Source organism: Botryllus schlosseri, chromosome 10 (assembly GCF_051294905.1).
Source record: "Botryllus schlosseri isolate E-star chromosome 10, Bs_hap1, whole genome shotgun sequence".
NCBI classification, from domain to species: domain Eukaryota; kingdom Metazoa; phylum Chordata; class Ascidiacea; order Stolidobranchia; family Styelidae; genus Botryllus; species Botryllus schlosseri.
The window spans coordinates 11,863,918-11,886,633 of NC_137245.1; the positions used below are offsets into that span (position 1 = coordinate 11,863,918).

Here is a 22,716-nt window from a genome sequence, read left to right on the forward strand (position 1 = left end):
AGACATTATGTTGTTTGTGGTGGCATAAAAGGTACACATTTGAACTTTGACATGGTATATTCTGATGTGACGTCATAATAAGTGATACTCGAATACTCGACTCGACGCATAATACGTGATTCATAATCGAATCACTCAGGTACTCGATTTTGCCCAGCCCTAGATACGATGAGTCTCCACCGGTACTGCAAGGTGTTTGAAATCAGGCTGATTCAACGTCTAAGCAGTGCGGAGCAGTTCCTCCAAGTGCTGAAAGATTTCAGGTAATCTCGACGACATTTTCTTGGCCAAAGTCAGCAGTTATTGCTAGCCTTTACGAAACGAAAGAAAGGGAAGAGCCGTATTCATATTCGCCATTGCTAGCCTGGGAATGATTGTGACTTGCGATGTCGCAATTAAATACTATTGATTAATTTTCATTGATTGATGACCAGGAATCCATTGTTGCGGTAGAAACGTTTCTGTGAACTCAATTCGAGAGTTCAATTGCAAAGTTCTAACCCTGTATTGCCACCTTCCCCTGAATTTCACAAGTCTTGCGTAAACGATAAGCAAAGAAACAACATGACGACAATACGCGTATTGTTAATACTTGATAAAATCCATCAATTTATAATCAGGCTAAACCTCTCTACCAAAATGTGGAAATGCATGTACATTGTGCAATCAAAAGAGCCACAATCAAAGGTTGAAAGAGCCGTATATGCGGCTCGCGAGCCGCTGTTTGCCCACTACTGGTAGCATATGGCAGAGTCGAGGCGATTTTAGCATAGACTTGTTTAGTTATTATAATCACACAACATAAAAACGACGACAGTGACTCTTCTTGCTAAATGCTAAATTGCTAATGCGGTGTGAGCAGTGATGGTCGACGAGGCAATACTTCTATATTTTCGGAGTACTCAAGTAGGCTTCGCCTTCAAATTTTAAGTTTTATACTTTTATGTCAACTTGAACAGTTTTTGGTCAAAACTAATCTTTTCAATTTGGTTTCTGAAAAGTAGAAAGTAGAATTTAGCATAACTTTTATGAAAGGTGGAGTTATTGTCATTAAAACTGCTCGGGCAGCCCCTGTATTACAGTAAATAAATATATATTTGTAGGGTCCTATGTGGTTTTGCATTTGTCACGAACTTGTATATAGGTACTTTGAAAGTAGTCTCCTCCGAATTATTATCTGAAAGGCACGTGACAATTAGACTAAATCTACTTTTTACAGCTATAGGCAGGGTTGTCGTCGACAGGGACCCAAAAATAAGGACAGTCGAAAAATAAAATTACCATTAAAAGCAATTTTGTACATGCTTAGTGTTTATACGAGCCTTGGCATATCCCATTACATACTTCTCGCAAGAAACAACCTGCTCTTGCAACTCCTTGTTATTAGAAAGTGCTTCATCGTATAGGCCCCGGCTTCATGGATGTAGGTTTACCTTTACTCAGGGCCGAAACAGCACTTCGGCAGCCCTTTCCTAAAAAAGACATAGGTCTGGGGTCCCCATAGGGTGATAAACCAAACTTCTTCACCTCGTTCTGATAGAAGTCAACCAAGACGGGAAAAGGCTATACATAAAGTTTAGATAAAATCATTTTAAGCGTATGGAACAAGAACTCCGGTAACAATGCTTGTAGTCTTGGTCCTGGCCGAAGCACACTGCTTTGCGATGTTGGAATCGGGGGATATTGCTTTCAACAATTGCAATTTGCATTCATTGTAGAGGAATGATTGCTGGTGTTTGACAGTATGGAATGATCAGGTACCCTCCGCAGCAGCTGCCTAGTAGTCTGTGGTCGTTGGTGTTGATCGACTTGTGAAAAGATTATTCATCGACTGGCTCGAATCAATCATAATGACACACTTCATATGTGTGTATGGGGTATCTTATGTGACTTGAAACGTGGTGCTATACTGTTCACTATACTAAAATGACGTCCGCTGCGATAGCTTGGTACAGCCGAAACTACTATACCACTCACTTCCCTAGCTATCTCACCACTTAGAAGTCAGATCATGTGATGTGTATGCTACGGGAGTTCTTTTCATCTATGATGTCATGAAATCTCGACGCAAAAGCATAATTTTAGAATATTCTGCAACACAGATTCCCGAGGAAAACAATCGAAGTACTGTAGTTGTTGAAAATAAGACAAAAGAAGGACGGAAGTCGAAAATAATGATATTTCTTAGAAATAAGGACAGTTGAGTTTTCTAAGACGTGGCCCTTGAAAATAAGGACAAATCTTAGAAATAAGGACGGTATGGCAACCCTGGCTATTATAGGTATAGTCGAGTATTTGTAAAATCTACTTTCACTTGTTTCACATGTCTTGGGATTAAATGCTTCCAGTTATACTTTGGAAACTGACGGCATTACTTGTATATATGTTTGAGTAGCAACGATGACTACACGGACCACCTCTGCTTGTGCACCACGGCAATTCATTTTATCAGTCTTTAGAATGTTTAGCTGAATTGCACTCTCAAAACTTTTTAAACGAATTCCATTCTTGTGCATTGCCTCTCTTCAGCCACGCTCTGTTTTGTATGCCTACGTATGGCTCACTGCTGCTGGAGTTTGCCTCCATTGGCAGGGCCGTAACAGCACTTCGCCAGCCCCCTCCAAAACTTTGGCCGTGGGCCCCCCATATGGTTATAGACCGAACTTCTGAGGGGCTTCGCCCCCAGACCCCCCTTCGCCGATACCCTCTTTACCGCTATTTACGACAGGCCTGGGGAGTTTGTTTAGTGAATCAGCTTTTGTCACCTAAGCGCGCGACGCGCGAGAAATTTCTAGAATTCTTGACTGAATCGGTCAGTATGATCGGGAATTGCATATATTTTTCATCAATTTTTATCTACCCTCTGCCCACGTAATCAGATTTGCCGGTAGAGCTGAGTGTGGTGTGTTTGAAAAGGTAGGACCACTCAATAATAATTAAACATCTTCGGGCGTATACCCGTTGGTAGGAACAAAACAGCACCTCGTCAGGCCCCCAAAAACGTGGGTCTTGGGCTCCCATAGGGTAGGCTTAGCATATTTTGGAAATGTAAAAAGAGGACACTTTTTCAGAAATTTCAGACATGCAAAACTGGAGAAGAATTCTCAAAAACCGGTAAATTTTTCCCACTTCGTGATCGGTTGACTAAAAAAAATAAAGGTCATCACTTCCACTCAGAGCTCAAAATAACGTTTTTCTTGCCAGGTAGATGACTAAAAAAAAAAAGTTCTTCTTTTCGCTCAGGGCTTAAATCACCACTTTTCCCTCCGTAATACCCGCCGGAGCTTCACTTCTGCGCTAATTTCCGGCATATCACTCGCGATTTCCTCTAAATCTGACCTAAATTTTCAAAAAAGAGGACAAAATCTCAAAAAAGAGGACAAAAGGGCGTCCTCCGAGGACACTTTCAAAAAAGTCAAAAAAGAGGACAAATCCTCTTAAAAAAGGACGTATGGTAAGCCTACCATAGGGTGATGAAACGACCCCTCCATCACGTTGTTCGCGTTTGTCACGAAATCATCTGTACTGTATTGTGACGCAGCGCGAGGCGCGAAAATTTTCGATAATTTATGATAAAATCGGTCAATCAGATCGGCGATTGCATATATATTACGCTATCAATTTATTGTCCTCTCTACTCACGTAATTAGATTTACCGGTAGAGCTGAGTGAAGTGTCTTGAAAACGGGAAGGCCCGTAAATAATAATTAAACATCTTCGGATGGGCGGACCCGTTGATATGACTTCGTTACATGATGTTATTTCGTGACTTCCAGTCTGCTATATCAAAAAATATAGAATCGCCCAAACGTAGGCTTCTAAACTACGAGACGCACACGATTTCAAATTGGTATTTCTTCACTGGCATAAAATTTTTCCCAGCGGGATGGTATTTGTCTTGTGAGGTTCAGATTGCAAAGATAGGAACATTCGGCGCCAGTCATTTAGGCGCCTATAGACAATTAAACCTATATGTATTTTGTATATATAGCGAAGTCTTTGGTCAGCATAAGGGCATAGACCCTTTCGGCCAAGGTTTTCTCGCTGCCGATCGTTCTGGCACACTTCTTGGAGTCGCATGTTATATGGCCTAAACCTTGATTGTATGTCTTGGTGGGTCGTGGCGCGGTAATGGCAAGATACCCAATAGGAAAGATAAATGGCTACTTGAATTCGCGCAACTAGCGCGGAAAATTTTTTGAAAAAATTGCATAAATTTTCAAAAAATACTCTATGATTTATGCTAATTCACGAAATAATATTGGGCCCCCTTCGAGCTCGCCCCCCCCCCAATCGGGGGGTTTGGGGTGCGGCAGTTACGGTGCTGTCCATTGGTATCGTGGTATGAGTCCATCTATAGATAACTAACTTACGGATAGATACGCAACACCCGTCGTCACGCTTCCTTGCCCGGAGGAAACTACTGCTCAGCAATCTGAACGCAACATAATTGCTAATCCCATAGCTGACGACCCGCGCGCCTAAATTCAATGATGTTGATCTTATTTGAAAGCTACTGTCGCACCGATTCCAAAAATATTCATTAAAATCCAATCAGGGCAATGAAACCCCCTTGAAATACACCTCAAAATCTGAAAATCGGAATTGTTCTGAACAACCGCAACTACGCATGGGCCATTGTTATGGTCATCTTGCTGCGTCTCTACGATTGTTTAGAACAATGCTGATTTTCAGACTTTGAGGTGTATTTCAAGGGAGTTCCATTGCCCTGATTGGATTTTAATGTATATTTTCGGAATCAGTGCGACAGTAGCTTTCAAATAAGATTAACTTTATTGAATTTAAGCGCGCGGGTCGTCAGCCATGAGATTAGCAATTGTGTTGCGTTCAGATTGCTCAGCAGTAAATACCTCCGGGCAAGCAAGCATGACGACGGGTGTTGCGTATCTATCCGTAGGTTAGTTATCTATAGTCTATCGCTCCCCAAGCAGATAGTGTAATAACACTGGTCATCACATATTTTTCGGCAGACAAAGTAAGAGTGTAGTACTACCGCGTAAGCTACGATCATTTCGTTTGCGGTCAATTTATTTGTGATGGAACAATGGAGGATCAGTGGAATGTACAATCAGTGACTGACTGGTTACTCGGACAAGTGACAGCGGCGTATCGCGAACAATCCCAACGTACACAAGATACAGTGATTTAATCTACACCGTTTACTTGATGACTTGAAATTGACTCGTGAATTTTGCTCCGAGTCACGTTTCAATCCATATTTCTGAAGCGCCGAGTCAAGTCAAGTCATCTTTGCCAAGCGGCTCGAGTCAAGTGGTGACACGAGTCATCCCAACACTGCTGGCAATACCATATATGAAGGTGCTTGAAGATGGAGATGCAAAGTATCCGCCAGGCTATCGAGTCCTCATCTCCAAGCCTTCCCAAAGTAATACTAGTCGTCTAGCATCGCAGGAAATATGCCGTGGATACAAGGTATACACCTGTAAAACGTGTGAACTCATTGGTGTAACACGAAAAATTGTCCGTTTTGCACATGAGCCATCACGCTCACTGACGCCCATTGTGACGACTTTGCCCCCGTGGTTTCAGAGGCATTTATTTTTCAGTGGTTTGCTTATTCATGTGATTCATTGAGTGATTTGTATTTATTAGTGTTAGGAATTAGGGAGAATAAGTTGTGATTTGACATTGTTCTGTTGGAGTAGGGCGTACTTGATTGCATTGTTATTGCATTTAGATATTAGATTAGCCTAGAGAGTTGACTGTTATTGACCTGTTGCGACTGCTATCTTAAATTGGCGTGAACTTAGTTAGCCAATAAATTACTTTCCTATCTGTAAACCAGTGGTTTATATTGACAGGGTCTCAAGGGTAGATCTTGATAGGTAGGAAGTGATTACAAGCAAGGTAGGGTTGCGACCGAGTTGGCAAGCTTCTCGACGAGCCAAACTTATACAGCCAAATATCCAATCCAAATATAACGTATGGTCGTTGACTAGGCAACGACTAAACGTACGTTACAATTGGTATTACTTGAGCACATGTACACTGTACTGTACAGGCATTCAAGCTATAGCTGATGATGCTAACTTCGATTCGAACTACAAGTAGTGTTTCCTATAAGACAAGAATAAAAAATGAGTTGACGGATGGAAAGTAACCCATATGATATGCCATGTCACCCAGCATGGTCGTTTGTGTGCTCCATATATTAGTACCCTTGTTTGCGCTAATCAGCGCGGCAATGTGTGACCTGGATCTATCACCAAATCGATATATGTGCACTGTGCAGCGACCCTGATACGGTGCTGTAGATTTAACAGGGACTTCGTTGTGCTTCGGTTCGGAACCCCTTTCGTCGGCGACCCGCTGCCAGCATGCCATCAAGTACATCCGGAGTATATACATTAATACAAGTTACGAATTGAATTACAAGCCAAAGCTTTCACAACCAAATACTCCAATCAGTACCGCACACAGGTATACGTACTACGCTACACTACAAGCACAACTACACAGTACACAAGCTAGCTGTCGAGCATTCCCAAGCTACTTACTGTAAACCGCGCAGTCAATACCACGTGAAGCCAGACGAAGAACATTCTACCAGCTTGTACGAAGAAAGCTCACACTAGCCAATTAACTGTGAAAAAACAATGCAATCACTGATTCATTACATTAATCAATTGCTATTACGTTACACTACCTTTCTTGATTGGATTTTCCCAAAAAATCTCAATCACACAAACAAGACCTACAAAGCAACCAACCATGCTCACGTGCCAGCTAACAAATAGCTCACCAACACACAGAAACGACCTATTACACGACGTTCCGTTAAATAAAATGAAATATCGTTGACCATCCCAGCAAACACACAACCATAAAAGAACCATGCGGGATGGTGCCGATCAGGTCCCGATTTTATTGTTGCAAGGGTATGTCTAAAATATGTAAAAAGGATAATCTTGGGTGACATTTAAACAGGAATAATTCCGTTTCGGTGATATTCGTTCACATTTCATAAGTTCGTTGGATCCATTAGATATCGTTACTATGTTTGGTTTCACTGCATACGGCTGTAAACAGTGAAAACTCGAATTGATCTATCGAACTGTTTTTTTTTTTCATTTACGGCCTTCATTATAAGTATACTCGTTGTCTTGTATGTACACTGGACATGGGTCCTTATTTCGAAAATAACTAGTGAATGTCATGTAAATACTACTATATTTGGAAAGGTTCACAGTACGCAACGTCATCAATGATCATCGATGCGTGACTGATTTGAAATTTCTTGGCACTCTCTGTATCTCTGGAAGGTAGCACAAGCGACACTTCTTGTAGTTGTATGAGTAATTGCGTACTTTATTGCATTGTAAATACCCGATCAGAATTGTTACCGACAGAGGCACTGGTAAAGCTAAACCGCATATACTTATTTATAGCTTGCGAGGTATCTTGGTGTTTCGAAGTAATTGCATGTGGTATACGGAGGCCAGAGCTGACTGGCTTCCTTCAAACACGTCCAGAATGACGTCTATTCTATTTCGCCTGATCTGTTTCGGTGTACATAACAATAATACCGTAGTTTCAGTTATTTGTAACATTGTTTTGTGGCAGGGTGTCAGCTACAGCCATTTTACATACATTAAATAGTTTATGATGCCCGGCAAAGGAGTGAATGCATTATACCGGTTTGGTGTGCCGCTGAAATCGCTGATCGTCTACATTTATCCACGTAAGGTGAGAAAAAATTGCATACTTATGTCAGCCTTGTATCATAACATGTGGGAGACTATCTGACATATCCAATGTTAGCTACTGCTTCCGATTCCAGAAACAGCAGCACTGATGTTTTCCAGAGATCGCACAGAACCGAGTTGAGAGCCTGCAAAAGCAAGACTCTCTGACTGGAAAGAAAAAAGACTGCTCCACGAGTACAAAACATTACAGAGGAAGCAGGTATGGCCGAATATTTCTAATATATACATTTTAGACTCCCGGCTAGCCAGATATATTATTCACAACAGGAACAGCTTTCGTCGTGGGCAGGGAAGTAGACCAGACCCTGGTAATGATGATAACGTCTACATTCAAGTGTTATTTCATGATTCCACTGCATCTGGTAAAGGGATTGATATTGTAGGAGATACAAGTACAAATTTTGTGATGAATAATAGTGAAATCTTCCAAACGCGTATAGCAGAATGATTCAATTTTTTTGCTAAATTCACCCGATGTGATGTTGATTATCATATTTAGCTTGTCAGGCCATATGTCACACCATTTGTTGAATATAGATCAGTGGTTCTCAACCTTTTTCACTTCGCGGACCGGTAAAATTTCAAAAAATGTCTTGCGGACCGGTGAACTTACGGAAATTGAAATGAAGCCGAAATGTAAATATGCAACCGTTTTTTGCAAATATATAGTGCTAGAGAGTGACTTTTAGAAGGTTTTGATCGTAATAAATTATTATCTTCATGAGTCTGCTGAGTCGAGGTATAATTGTCTTGTCCAGATAAACGTGCTACCGCCAAGAGTCGTTTACAGTCTTTCGCGGCGGAGGTCGTTGGTTTAACCGACCACGCCAACTCGAATAATATTCTTCTCTTTGACAATATCGAGAAAAGACGCGTTTCGGAGTCGAACCAAGCACCATGTCGTGCTACCTCGCTCATTGCTCACTATCACCAGACGCAGGCCACTCTGGCAACTACGAATAAAATGCGCGGCACTGAGACACCTTACAGCAGCTATACCAGCCATCCGCAAATCCGGGCCGAAAAAGCACTTCGTCCGCCCACCCCAAAAACGTTGGTCGTGGGCCGCCACAGGGCGATGAGCCAAACTTCCGGAGGCTTCGCCCCTAGACCCCACAGTTGGGTGGCTGTTTTTAACAGTACTTGTGAGCACATTCCTTCTACTCAGTGTAAGCAGAGAGTCTATGTCAGGGGTGGCCAACCTTATTGCCATTCACGGCCGCATTGCGACTGCTCATGTAGCCTACGGCCGCATTCCATGTTAAACTGTCTATGTGTATTTCCGGTACACTCAGTACTAATCACTTTAATGACATAGGCTTACTCTACGCACCGAAATGCCGAGTGGTCAGTGGTCATGCCATGGGATTGTCGACTGTCGCGCAAAGCGTGAAAAAATTTTCAGATTCGCTGCTGAGGAATTTAGTCATTATTATTATTAGTTTTACATATTACTGATGAAACATTTATCCTTTCTCAACACATGTGATCTGATTCACCGGTAGAGTTGATGGAGGGGGTGTTTTCGAAAATTTAGGGCAAGTTATAAATGATGATGCAACTTCGGCTGGGTCAATTGTTATTAGTCACTTTGTTACATGCTGTTATTTTTCACCTCCCATCAGGATTGTCAGTAAAAGGAGGAGCACACGATTCCGAGCTGGTATTTCGATATGAAGCGCATCATTTTCCTCTGCTGTTCGCCTCTGTACTGTAGGGATCTGATTGCAAAGGACGCTACTATATTTAAAAAGAAAACGATGTCACATTGAATCGCGCGGTTCAAGATTAATTAAAATCTCTCGAGAAACCGGGAGTTAATTCGTAAATTCAAATTGCATGTCGATGGCCGCCAACACATACTAACTGAATTACGTGTCCACGGCCGCAGGTTGGCCACCCCTGGTCTACGTAGCTTAATCACGCCTATAGCGAATATTTTCGCTCATTCATAACTGATTCGGTTTTCTCGCTGGCGAGTTTTCGGCACACATTTCTGAGTCCCGTGTTAGCTAAAACTTCATTATGTGTTATTACGCCGTGGCACGGTAATGGCCTGACTCCAAAATGCCTATTTCTATAAATCAGGGAGAAGGTCACCTAATAAGTGTTGAAAATGATGATTTTCATGTTACATGAGACATTGTTAAACCGTTGTATACATTGTACATATTGTGTATTCGTTGTATACTGTACTTGTGTTTGGAATATTCTGGAACTTTGTTAGCTAAGCACTGGTCTCCCTGCAGGAGTGTGAATGACTCATATTGAAAGTGTTCTGGTTTCTCGTGTGTTCGAGTTAATGTTTTGATACTCGGGTATAATTGGTTTGATTCTGGATTACCTCGTGGTAGTACGATACGTCGCTCGCTGTATGAACAGGTCCGCTGTAATATACTCTGCTGTGTGTGTTGGACTGGTGTTTGTCCAGTGTAAGGAATAAGAATCTCAAGCCGTAGGTAGAACGGAGTAGATTCTGAATTTCATCAATAAGCAAGACATTTAGTGACGCTAAATCGCGCAAAGTGCGAAAAGAAATTGAGAAATGTTGGAAAAAGTTTTTAAAAAAATACGCTATGATATGTGTTCACTTGCAAAATAATTTTGGGCCCCGTTTAAGTTCGGCCCTCTCCAATTGGGCGGTTTGGGATGGTCCTGCACAAAACGAATGAATCGAAAACGAATGATCGCGCAAACTGCGCTGTTTGGCGATGAGTCAGCTCGTATCTGTTTTGTACTTGTCGCTCGCATGTCGTTAAAAGACATGTCTTGAACTTCAAGTCAAATCGAACATTTTTCTAGCCCTAATCTTACCTCACGAAGTTCTGAATAAGTTTAGAATTTGATGTTTTATTTATTTTACCAATGGACAAGCCTTCAACATTACATCTTGAAATTAAGGTATAAAATTGCAATATGTCTGGCGGACCGGCGGGAATGTCGTCGCGGACCGGCGGTTGAGAACCACTGATATAGATGAATGTTCCGTATGCCTTATTGACCGATGTTGTGAATTTCGTGCCGGTATTTGATGACTATGATATGATACTGCCGGGATTCTCAAATTGTGGGCTTTGATCCAAAGTTCAGTCGTGTTGGACCTTCCAGTGTTGCAAAATAGTGTATTTACTGTAAATGTAAGCATCGGATCTGTATCATGGTGCACTTTTCAAACCTAAAATTGATAGCGCACTAGTATAGATTACCAGTATTTTTGTGACATTGTGAGAGTTCAGCAATTACAGAGTATTTTTCTTGCTTCGTGTGATTGTCATGCGTCCAAAATTCGCGTCGTATCACTATGATATGATAGTCGGGGTATTCTCAAATAGTTGGCGTTGTTTCAAATTTGAGTAGTATTGAACCTTCAATTTAAAGTCATTGCATATTTTGTATTTATTGTAAATGTAAGCATCGCCTCGATGTTACGATTAAATTTGCGAACCTCCAATTGATAGCGCACTGGTGTAGATTCAGCATTTTTGTGAGACTTAACCCTTTTAAAATCGGATTCCGTATACGGAATCGGTCAAGCGGTCATCGGGCAATATCTTCATTTTTGTACACGTCCTAGCGGCTTCATTTTGGTTTGTAGGGAAAGCTAGCAATCTTCTGATTCATATGATACCAGGTTTATATGTATAAGTCGAATATTTTTTTTCATACCAACGATTTTACACGAGATGGTCGGCCGAAAATGGTTGAGCCTATGACGCTACTGAATACATCAGCCAACTTTATGTGTTAATTTCTCCATCGATATACGGCTATTTCACAGTCTGTGTACGTAGAGCACATGTCCCATGGTAATATATGGAAAGACGTTGATCCACTGATATATTTGAAACCAAAATTACAAATATACGTCGCAGACTGTATGAATACTATAAATTTTACCACAGGAGGACGTTGAAGCAAGTTGTTTGGCCGGCTGGCATGTTGTTGCACAGTAAACTTGGCATGTAAGTAGCTTATATACAAAGAGTCACAATAGGTCATATTGCTTTGTTTCACAATTACTATACTGCTTGATAGCTTAGCCATCAGCAGTTGACAAATGCAAAAGTCACAGCGTCTAGGTATTGTGTAATTACTATTACCAGCCGTGTTCACTCAGCCGTGATAAGCCGGCATCGCCGTCCGCCTACCGAAATTCTGAACAGTCAGTCAGCATTTCCTACGTAAAAACGAGATGAATGATGCTAGAGCATCGAGTGATGTTTTGTTGAAAAGAGAATATCATTATCTCTGAGGTAGGTTATGTTCGAGAACGCAGAACGAGGCTACCAGAGTTCACACCCGCTCATAAAAACAAAACTGCTGATCAAAACAGACTCTTTTCGCCCTTCAGCAGACCATGGCACTTTGATACCTCTTGCGGATAGTTGTTTCATAGGCGTAAAACGCTAGAGGGCAATCTTCTCGTTACTATGATACCAAACACGCCTCGATTAAGCGTATATATTTGACTTTATCGCAATTATGGTGAACCGATTCAAATTCGGGGAAAAGTCCCGATTTTGAAAGGGTTAAGCAACTGCAGACTGTTTTCTTTAATGCTTCGCGTGATAGTCGTAGGCCTAATGCCCAATATTTATTTGTATAGGCCGATAACAATGTGGGTGTCAGAGAAACGTTTTAGGGTAGGCCTACTGACCTGTCTCGCAGCGTTCTCTGCATAATTGTCAATTGAGATACAAACTGTTTGCTTGTATTTTTAAAGCCATCCAACTTTGAATAGTAAAATGTTGGGAGTCTTGAAATCAAATTTTTGAAAGGTGCACTTTGAGAAGATTTCGGAATCTGTCAAAATCTACAAAATATTTGAGCAAATTCTTTGACATATTTCATCTATTGGGACTCGATCAACATATAGAATGTTAATTATTGCTAGATATTGTATTTGTGATTGAAGTATAATAATAAATCTTATGTTTACCGCACTTCTAACGATTCACGGGCCATAACTGGAATAATTAGAATGCTGTCAATTGCAAATTGTCATGCATTTTGCAACAAACAGTGTTCTCAATTTTCAAGGTGCTGACAATTGGAAGAAGAATCACCCATAAGCCGGGAATTCACGATCTTTACCCTCGTCCGACTGTTTCTCTCTAGCGGACGCGACAGAGAAGAGGAACGAAGAGAAATAACGAGCAGAAATAGCAAGAGTGTGACAAATCGCGTACGTTGGCTTTAATGCGTATTTCCATCTGCGAAGCGCTAAGTAGTACATCGGAAAACTAATGTGGCGTTTGGTTAGCGCCTATGTAAGGTTGCGCTGGTTGACTCCGGCGCAGTATTTGTCAAATGTCGCGGTGGTGTCATTTGGTATCAATATTGACGATTAAAATACCATTTGTTTGTGATCATGTATTTGTTCGGCCAGTTTCAGTACTTTCGGACGGTCACTTTCCGGGTTTCTGTTCTCTGACCCCTCATGATAGTTATTCTGCTTCTAGCAAGACGTCGATTCTAATGTTTTATTGTATCATTTGTCGGAGGTTTCGCTCGCTTTATTAATAACGTTTTGCTCTCTGTACCAGATACTGCTAGGTCAATTACTTCCTTGGCGGAGTATCATTACAGCCTAGGAAACTGCACTAATTATCATTTTAATTTATTGTTGGTTATCTTGCTTCTTAAGGACTGTCAATTCTAATAATTTGTTTTCGTCTATACCAGTGCAGCCACTCAAATGTTTTGTTCTCTGTACACAATTTTGTTAGGTCTTCAGCTTTCCAGGCAGACTATCATTCCACTTTCTAGACTTGAGTATCTCTCCAACCTAATTCAAGTGCACTGTGCCATAACTGATACATAAACCTTTCTGTCACTAAATCCATGCAATCCGCTGACCTCAGTATCTAATTTCGTACTTTTTGATATTATATTGAAATTTGGGTGCTCTTGGCACGGTCGATCGACTATAGTCAACTTTTCATGTGCTGTATTCTAATATGTATCATTATTTTCAATGTAAGCTGCATTTTTGTCATAGTAACTCTAATATTTTGTATTTGCCTACACTTGAATGCAATTTTATAACTCATTGCAGAGACATATTTTATCCACTCAGTTATGTTTCTTAATCCTAATTTTAATGTATTGTTAGTTGTCTTGGCTTTTTCAAGAATGTCAATTCTAATTTGTTTTCGCTTCTCCAACTCATTGCATGTCCTTATCTGTTTACTGATCGTTATATATTACAAGGTATTGCGTAGTGGATACCATTGCATATGTTTCGGCATGCTATTATGATCAGGCACGCATAAATAGGTGAAGCAGGAAGGAGTGTATCAGGGTGGTCTTTTAACTAGCGTATCTACATCCCGCGCGCTGATGAGAAAACGCGGTAGCATCTGCGTAATATTTACGTTAGTTCAATGTCTTTTCTATGTATTTTAATGAGTCAACACAAAATCCCCCTTTATGCTGACCCGCTGAGCTCTCATATCTACCAAATCAGAACAACTTTTCTACATCTTTGGTCTGTAAATTGTTTGCTGGGATAATGTCCATTGCGAAGTCGTCGTCACAGTTCATCCCGACTTCCACAATTCGGTCACGTCACTCCACCAATTACAGTCAGCCTCCGACCCTTCTTCAGGAAGCACCCGTAGGTTTCAGGTCGACATCAATGACCATCATAGCGCTCATACACCGACATCTTTCTCACACGTAGCCACGATAACACCAACGTGACAATAACATTCTTGCTGTTTGATTCCAGGCGAACACGATATATTGCCTTCCACGACCAATACCGATCGTACTGCTGAAACAGCCTCAACCGCAGTAGTCTCAGCTTTCCCGCTTTCCATGCCACCACGGCCGACTCTTCCCTGCTGCTCAGTCACAGGCAAACTCAGCTCATTGCCTTCCACGACCTGTACCGACCGTACCGTCGAATCAGCCTCAACAGCAGCGGTATCAGCCTTCCCGCTTTTCATATCACCATGGCCGACTCTTCCCTGCTGCTTAATCACATGCAAACGCAGCTGATTGCCTTCCACGACCAGCACCGACAGTACCGTGGAAACAGCTTCAACCGCAGCTGTATCGGCTTTCCTTCTGTCATCGTCTCCGCGACAGACTTCTCGATGTTGCTCAGCCCCAGACAAACACGACCCGTTGCCTTCCACGACTACTCCATCAGCAGCCCATTTATGTTCGATTTCACAAACGCCGGCTTCCCTGAATCTGTCTTTTCCGCCAATGACACCTCGCTTTCCGCCACCCGGCTTCCGTGGCAACCCGACAAACTTGGTAACACCAGACTCTGCAGCAATTTCTCTACGTGAGCTCTTCAGAGAACCTGAGCCATCACTTCCAGTTTTCTGTCTTCGAAGACTCGTTCTCACCGGTAGCAGCACACCAAGGATAGCATCTAATCCAGAGAAAACAGTTAACCCCAGGTGTCGCTCCCTCTCCATGCTCCTTTTAAACTCTTGCTACATCCTGTCCATCCGTTTATCATGTTCCTTGTTGCATAAAATTGGCTTTTTTGAAAAATACTGGTTATCATCCCCACAGCACAACTGCTTCGATCCGGATGCCTTCCAAACCATATCTTTCCAACCATCACCGTCAAAGAGAGGTCCTGGCGTGCTCGCCAAATTGTAGCGACCCTGATACGGTGCTATAGACCTAACAGGGACGTCGTTGTGTTTCGGTTCGGAACGAAACGTCGGCGACCCGCTACCAGCACACCAGCAAGTACATCTGGAGTAGGCCTATATACAAGTTACGAATTGAATTACGAGCCAAAACTTTTGCAACCAAATACTGCAATCAGTACCTCACACAGTTATACGTACTACGCTACACTACAAGCAATGTTCCCTCTAAGTTGCGCACGTGCGCAAATGCGCAGTGCTGACAAGGTCTCTGCGCACAGATAATTAAAGTTGCGCTAAAAAATCCGAAGTGATGGTCTTTTTTCAGTCGTTACGCACTGATGTCCAAGGCTCTACGCAGTAAGTTGGTGAGTGTTCGCAGATCGACTCGTCAAAAATTAGAGGGAACATTGACTACAAGTAAAACTACACAGTGACTGTACACAAGCTGTCAAGCATTCCCAAGCGTTCTGCGGTAAATCGCGCACTCAATACCACGTGTAGCCAGAAACACGACGAACATTCTACCAGCTCCCACGAAAAAAGCTCACAGTAGCCAATTGACTGTGACAAAACAATGCAATCACTGAGTCATTATATTAATCAATTTACCATGATGTTACATATGCATTACTTCACCGTTATAAAATAACTATTATTAATTAGTGGAATGTGAACCATCAGCGTGAACAATAATAGAACACAATTCTGTTATTAAGGGTGAACCAGTTGCTTGCAGTTGACGATATATATACTTAATATACTTATACTCATATTCAGGTATTGGACAATACCAAAAATTCCGCGAACCGGCATATTCGAGATATAATATGAACCACTCGCCCTCAATGTAAAAACATAATTGACAATTGAAGCAAAATGTATATGCAGCCCCACCTTTCTGTTCACCTTCATTTATGAATTATGTACCTTTGCAAATTTTTAAAGATAGAGTGTGTGTAGAGACGACAATCTAATCAGAGGTTCCAACTTTTATTCCTCTCTAAACTGCCGAGGAAACGGGCTTCACTACTAACAAAATATTTATCAACAGAAACCGCCTTGAAAATTGAATATCAGTCGATCACTAATTTTGATTGCATTTCCACAGGTATCGACAGCCAAATAAAGCTAGCGAAATTACTCACGCGAGCGATAAAGTAACTAGCGCGGTCACCGTTTGAGATAGATAATACGGAAGCACAGTCTGTAAGCTAGTTCCAAACACTCCGAAAGCGGACTTGGAGAAAGATAGCATGAAGAACCAGGTCCCGGATATTCTGTCGCGAAAGGTATTATCAGATTTTCTAATATCATCTTCGTCTGATGCTTGATAAATCATTTCGACAAAGGCGAAATTTTGCAGCGTTATATTAAATAATTCGAAAAATCTGATCGCTACACACAGCGACGCTGATGCCGGTTTATCCGCCGAAAACACGAAATTGATTCCGAACAGACCTAGCAAACAACAGATCATGACGAGCTGGCGGTAAATATGTTTGATATCGTACAGATAAAGCATGATTAAAGACCATACTATAGTGATTATGTCGGAGATTGACATCATCAAACCTATCATAACAACCGAAATACCCAATGTTTGACCGTAAGACGTAAAAGACGCATCATATATTGCAATTGAACCGCCGGTAACCCCAGCCAATCCTAATGCCAGCACTGCTCTCGGATTCACAATATAACTCCAAGTACGAAGATTTGACACTTCCGTTTTGTTGACCTCGTCTGGAAGGAAAGCCCATCCACAAATGGTCAGTACACCGGCGAATGAAGCGCTCACGACAAACGGTAGCATCATACGATTGTCAATACTGTATAATTGACTACCTATAACCGGAGCTAAGAAATAGGTAACGGAAGAAGTTATTTGGTTAATGCCAGTGAGTGTGGCGATATGGTCCGGCAATTCTTGCCATAATAGAGCCAGCATCGCGACATTGTAAAACGCCAAACCAATTCCCTGTATTGCTCGTATTATGACCCCAATGACTTACAGCGAAACATCACCCAAGTAGTCCAAAGCGACGAGGCCGCTCTGGGTAATCGCAACGATTAGGAGTCCAAGGTATATGCACTTTTTGGTCGACATTTCCGATTTGTAATTCCCAAATATTAGACTGGTCAACGCTTTTGCAAGGTAGGAAGAGTTTATGATCGCAGCTGCGTATGCAGTTTCGCCGCCTTTCGCCTTCATCTGTCTGGCTAAAAACGTCCCAGGGATGGATTGGCAGATGAAAACTGAAATGTTACAAATTGACGCAAAGGCTATCATCGCTATTTGTCTTCTTGTTGCATCTGACCAAAGTGTCCTTTTCTGATTCGCTGTTGTTATACTCTCTCTTCATTTCATCGAAGGAATATTGTAATATCACTCATCTGGAATTATATAAGCTTAAAGGGGCACTGCACTCAAAAAATGATGTGGTCTCAAATTGAAGGGCAGAACGAAAAAAAAAATTTGGCCGCAGCCGTTTTCTTCAGAACGCCTCCGTAATGGAGCTGCAATTTATTGAAATTCCCAGAGTTGCACCCGGCTGCAGCTGTCGCGGCTCCGGGTAATTTCTTAACCCGTTACATGGCACGATGACTTCATCGTCGCACTTGCTCGACGCGATTACGCAGTCACGCAGAGGACGAACTTCAGATAGTTGTCAGCCGATGTTCTGAAGCAAATATGTCTTACACGCCAAGGTGGTGTAGATACGGCGTTCCACGGACGATATTCAGTCACTAGATTTTTCTCGTAATCGGGCCTAGTGTATTCTATTTCTTGAGGGCAGGAATAGATCATGTCCTATTCTTATGTTATGTATAAAACATTTCCATCACCAATCAGTGTGCCCCCTGAACATTTCAAAATTCAGAGCGGTCATAATTGATTTCGCATTCAGGCTGGAGATGTAAGATGAGGGTTTGAGAGTATCTTAAAATTATGGCTTGGGGATTAGTAAGATTACAATATAATGAATATATATGTTTTAGGGTCAGCTGCGGAGTTGTGGGTTCAGGTTAGGTTTGCGTACCGTTGGATTTTGGTTAGGGATGATGAATTTTCCTACAGTACCCGAACCACCAATTTTGAATGTCATGAATTTTGTCATGTTCATGGGGAACCCTGACTGGTGGTATTCGTGTTGTGGATAAGAAATTACTGTTACCCTGAAAAACGGCTAGCATAAAGTGCTTTTCAACCTGTGTGACGGTTTGTACTTGTGCGAACGTCCTCCTTTCCCGAATCCAAAATATGATAACCCTACCTTGTAGGAAATAGTGTGTGATGCCAGTGTTGATTTGAATGTAAAGTATTGGAATTTCGGCACACATTCATATAGCGTTGACATAATACGTCGATTTAGTGGAAAAGTGATATTGTTGCGAGTGAATATTGTTCATGGGTTCGCCCTTTAAGCTTCGAAAGAAATCACTGCACGATACCCGCGGAAAAAGCAACGAAGACCTTGAGAAAAGCGGAAGTGCGATATCTGATTTTTCTACTGCAGTGATTTTAGTATTTGATTAATCAGCAATACGATACACTAAATGTGAAATAATGATGCTCTGTACCTACAGGAAGGTTTACAAATACAAAAAGTGATAAGCTTTTCATTTTCTTTTTGTGTAATAAATTCCAGCTGGCTGGTGCGAATAAAATTGTTTTTTTAAAAAAAAGTACGAATGGAGCTCAAAAAGGTTGAAAAGCACTTGTCTACGGTATTGTCTTGCTCTACTCAGAGTCTTCGTAATAGTGTATAGAATATACATTGACATTATAGCAAGCTGCAATGACATGGAGAAGTTGTGCCGCTACATCGTGTGATGTCAAAAGGAATGACGAATCGCATACTCCTCATAAAATTCCTTCTGGAATTGTACTAGACGACAGTGGTTTAGTGCCATAGGAGTGCTCCAGCAGTGTTGCAATGGAAAAAGTTGGTATGGAGCGTGCCTTGGATGCATTACTTGCTCAAGGTTTGTCGATTGAAACCGTAGTGACTGACCGGGCACCAAGCATCAGGAAATTGTTGAAGGATAAATATCCATCAATCAATCCATCAATCAATCACCAGTTTGATATGTGGCATGTCTGCAAAGGTAACTGAATACTGTTATTATTTGAATCTTCTTTTGCCTTACTAACCATTTCTCAGGACTGAAAAAAAGTTGGTGTCTCTGGGTAAGAAGAAAGGTATGGGAAGACTTACTACTATGGACAAGAAGCATCACTAATCACTTTTGGTGGTGCTGTCAGTATTGTGGTCAAGATAGCAGTGTAAGTCTACATATCAACTATGTCTGACATCACATATTAGGAGCTTTTTATATAACAATATGCAATTGCAGGTGCGAAAAAGAAGATGGTTATCTCTTCTGCATCACCGGCGAACATGAGTGGACAGTTGACGGGGAGACATATTCCTGCAGCTATGGCACTTTGACTGGGGATCAGTGCCTAAGAACTAGATGGTTGCAATGTGGATCTCCTAGTTTCAAAGCATTGAAATCTTTGATAGAAAATAAAAGTTTGATCCGGGATTTGGAGCAGATGACTCCGTTCAAACATACTGGTAATTTTTATGACTCATCACATCTGCACACCAGTTATCGGAGCATGGTCAGATCATTACAATTCACGCCTTCCTTTTTTAGGATCAGGTCAGCAAAAGAGTGGATCTTGAAAAACATGTATGAAAAGAAGACGAACCACTATGCGAGAGAGCTTTTGAGGCGAACTACTGAGAATCGCACTGGCATCAACTTTCCCAGTAACATTTCAAGAAGTGTGCATCCAGTCAGCATTGCACCAGAACCAGCCCCCTCTAAAGAGGAATTACTTTCAAAACGTCGTTCTAGAACGTGACTTACTTACAATACATCCCTATCTTCGAGTTTAATGGCATGTGGTGCAGTGCTGCGTAGCTTACTAGCTCAATTTCATTCTTCCACACTGCCTGACTGCCCCGTTGTAAAGTGGGCTATATATAGTCATCGGACGTTTCTTTTTTATTATTTATTTTAATAAATAACGAGTAAGCAAAGTAGTGATGTATCAGGCAAAGCAGCCATTCGTGGAATATAGAATGCAAACAGTTCCAGTTTACTGTCCAATAATACAGTAACAGAACTGATTTCGACTTAGTAGCCGCAGTGTTATCAACTTATCAATCACAGTTCGTTTTCTATCGGCTATTTGAAACCGACATACAGTCCATCCTGTTTTTGCTACCCAAAACGTCGCCATCAATAAGACACGAAGCGATATTGTCTGCAATTGGAAAATATCAAAGTATATTGCAGCAATAAAAAAAAATGCTGATCAAAGTATATTGCAGCAATAAAAAAAATGCTGAAAAGTAATAGCAGCATATATATTTGACGGAGAGTATAATGCTCCCAATTTATAAAGTGTAGGCATTTATATAAAAGCATGCGAGAAAAGGTAAAGAATGCAGGAAATTGCCGTTTATATCCAGGAACCATGTCATAAGTCCCAAGACCCTGTCGCTTACATATAGGTCCAATACTAAACAACACAAAATGTTCTAGGACCCACTTGTTAGAAAGACTTATGCCAGGACCATGTGGTTGATTGTTATGTAGGAGAAAATCGTCATGTTCTGCAGTACATCTTGAAAATGACAGCTGTATCTGCATCAATATACAACTGTAACGGCATCTCAGTATCATTCAACTGGCAAATACTATAGAGTCATGACAAGCTCCAGACACAAATCCTCCTGACCTGACACCGTACGTTGAGCGCCGCCTTGGTGTGCAAGACATGAGTCCTTCATAACATCGACTGACAACTATACAACTATCTAAAGTTCGTCCTCGTAATCGCGTCGAGCAAGTGCGACGATGAAGTCATCGTGCCATGTAACGGGTTAAGAAATTACCCGGAGCCGCGACAGCTGCAGCCGGGTGCAACTCTGGGAATTTCAATAAATTGCAGCTCCATTACGGTGGCGTTCTGAAGAAAACGGCTGCGGCCAAAATTTTTTTTTCGTTTTGCCCTTCAATTTGAGACCATATCATTTTTTGAGTGCAGTGACCCTTTAAGGGTAAAGCAGAGCAGGGAGAAATTGGTCATCACCGGATGAATTTTCTTACTCGTGTTTTCGCGGTCCGCACATATCCACACTGTGTCAGTAATGAAGTAATTCAAGCAGCTGGTGTGCTTGCACATTATGTACAACTTACGTAAGTGGTTATGTTACAAGCTTGTATATTCATATAGGTCGGCGGTCGGGAATCTATGGCTCGCGAGCCATATATGGCTCTTTTGGGTATGAGATATGGCTCTTTGCCAAATATATAAATTTTTACTGAATTGCTCAATATTGCAGCAACTTGTTAGTAAATTTTCATCACGGCCAGAATAATTATTCTCGTGACCGTATAAACATGTCTTTGAGAGATACAGTCAGTACCGTCTTCAGGGTTAGGGGCTCGGGCAGCCCTTTTCAAAATTCCCAAATCTTAGTTACTGTCGCGCCGGAGACCAATATCACTCGCGAATTCGACGTACCCGACTCGAAATCTTGGGTTGCACGATACGTTGATTGATCAAAGAGAATAGCAGACATGGCGATGCCCAATGTCCATGAATGACAACTTAGTTATCAAAAATATACACACCGTCTTCCTGATCTTCGGCGCGAAATGAAGTGCCGTGGAAGTGACATTCACAATTACAAACAACGCCAAAGCTATCCACGTTATTCATTGGTAAGTCGCTCTGTAATACCAGCGATAAAATGTAGGCGTGTAGCGCAACATTATATGTTCTCGCCGAAACTTTGAGAATTAGGAAGTCAATAGGTATTTAGATTTTCGGAATCAGAGTAACAGTTGCATTCAGTTCACATCAGTTTTTATAAATTCTAAGCTATTTACGATGAATTGCGGTACCAATGGCGAAGTTTGGCCCGTCCGAGCCTTACCTATCGGATCGGGCTGCATTTTCGAATAATAAATATGCAAGTCGCCTAATTTTGGGAGGAAAATGTTCAAAATTCAGTCATTCATTAACAGCGATAGAAAATACCATTGGTAATTGAAATTTTCTCAATTTTCGTTCACTCATCCTGGCGACAGGTAACGAACTGCCTCGCTTGCCTTCCCTGACCCCATGTCACTGATGGATCACACCTCACATTGGGTATATACTCCTGTAGTGATCATGTTTGGGTCCACACTGTAAAAAATAAACATGGATTTTATCATGGAAATGACATGACTTCCTCTTTCTCATGTTAATTCCATGAAAACACCGACATGGTTTTAAAATCTCATGTTGACATGACAAAAACTTCCATGATGGGACA

General features: G+C 41.5%; 2 long non-coding RNA genes across 2 annotated transcripts in view; both read left to right on the plus strand.

The window, feature by feature from the left end:
* LOC145448503 (uncharacterized) overlaps nt 1-22,716 on the plus strand; it is a 224,735-nt gene that overhangs the window by 196,188 nt on the left and 5,831 nt on the right. The gene's annotated exons all lie outside the window — the stretch shown is intronic.
* LOC145448859 (uncharacterized) lies at nt 19,738-20,424 on the plus strand. The gene is made up of 2 exons (XR_013918043.1): nt 19,738-19,953; nt 20,036-20,424. It is a non-coding gene; the product is annotated as an uncharacterized LOC145448859 (long non-coding RNA).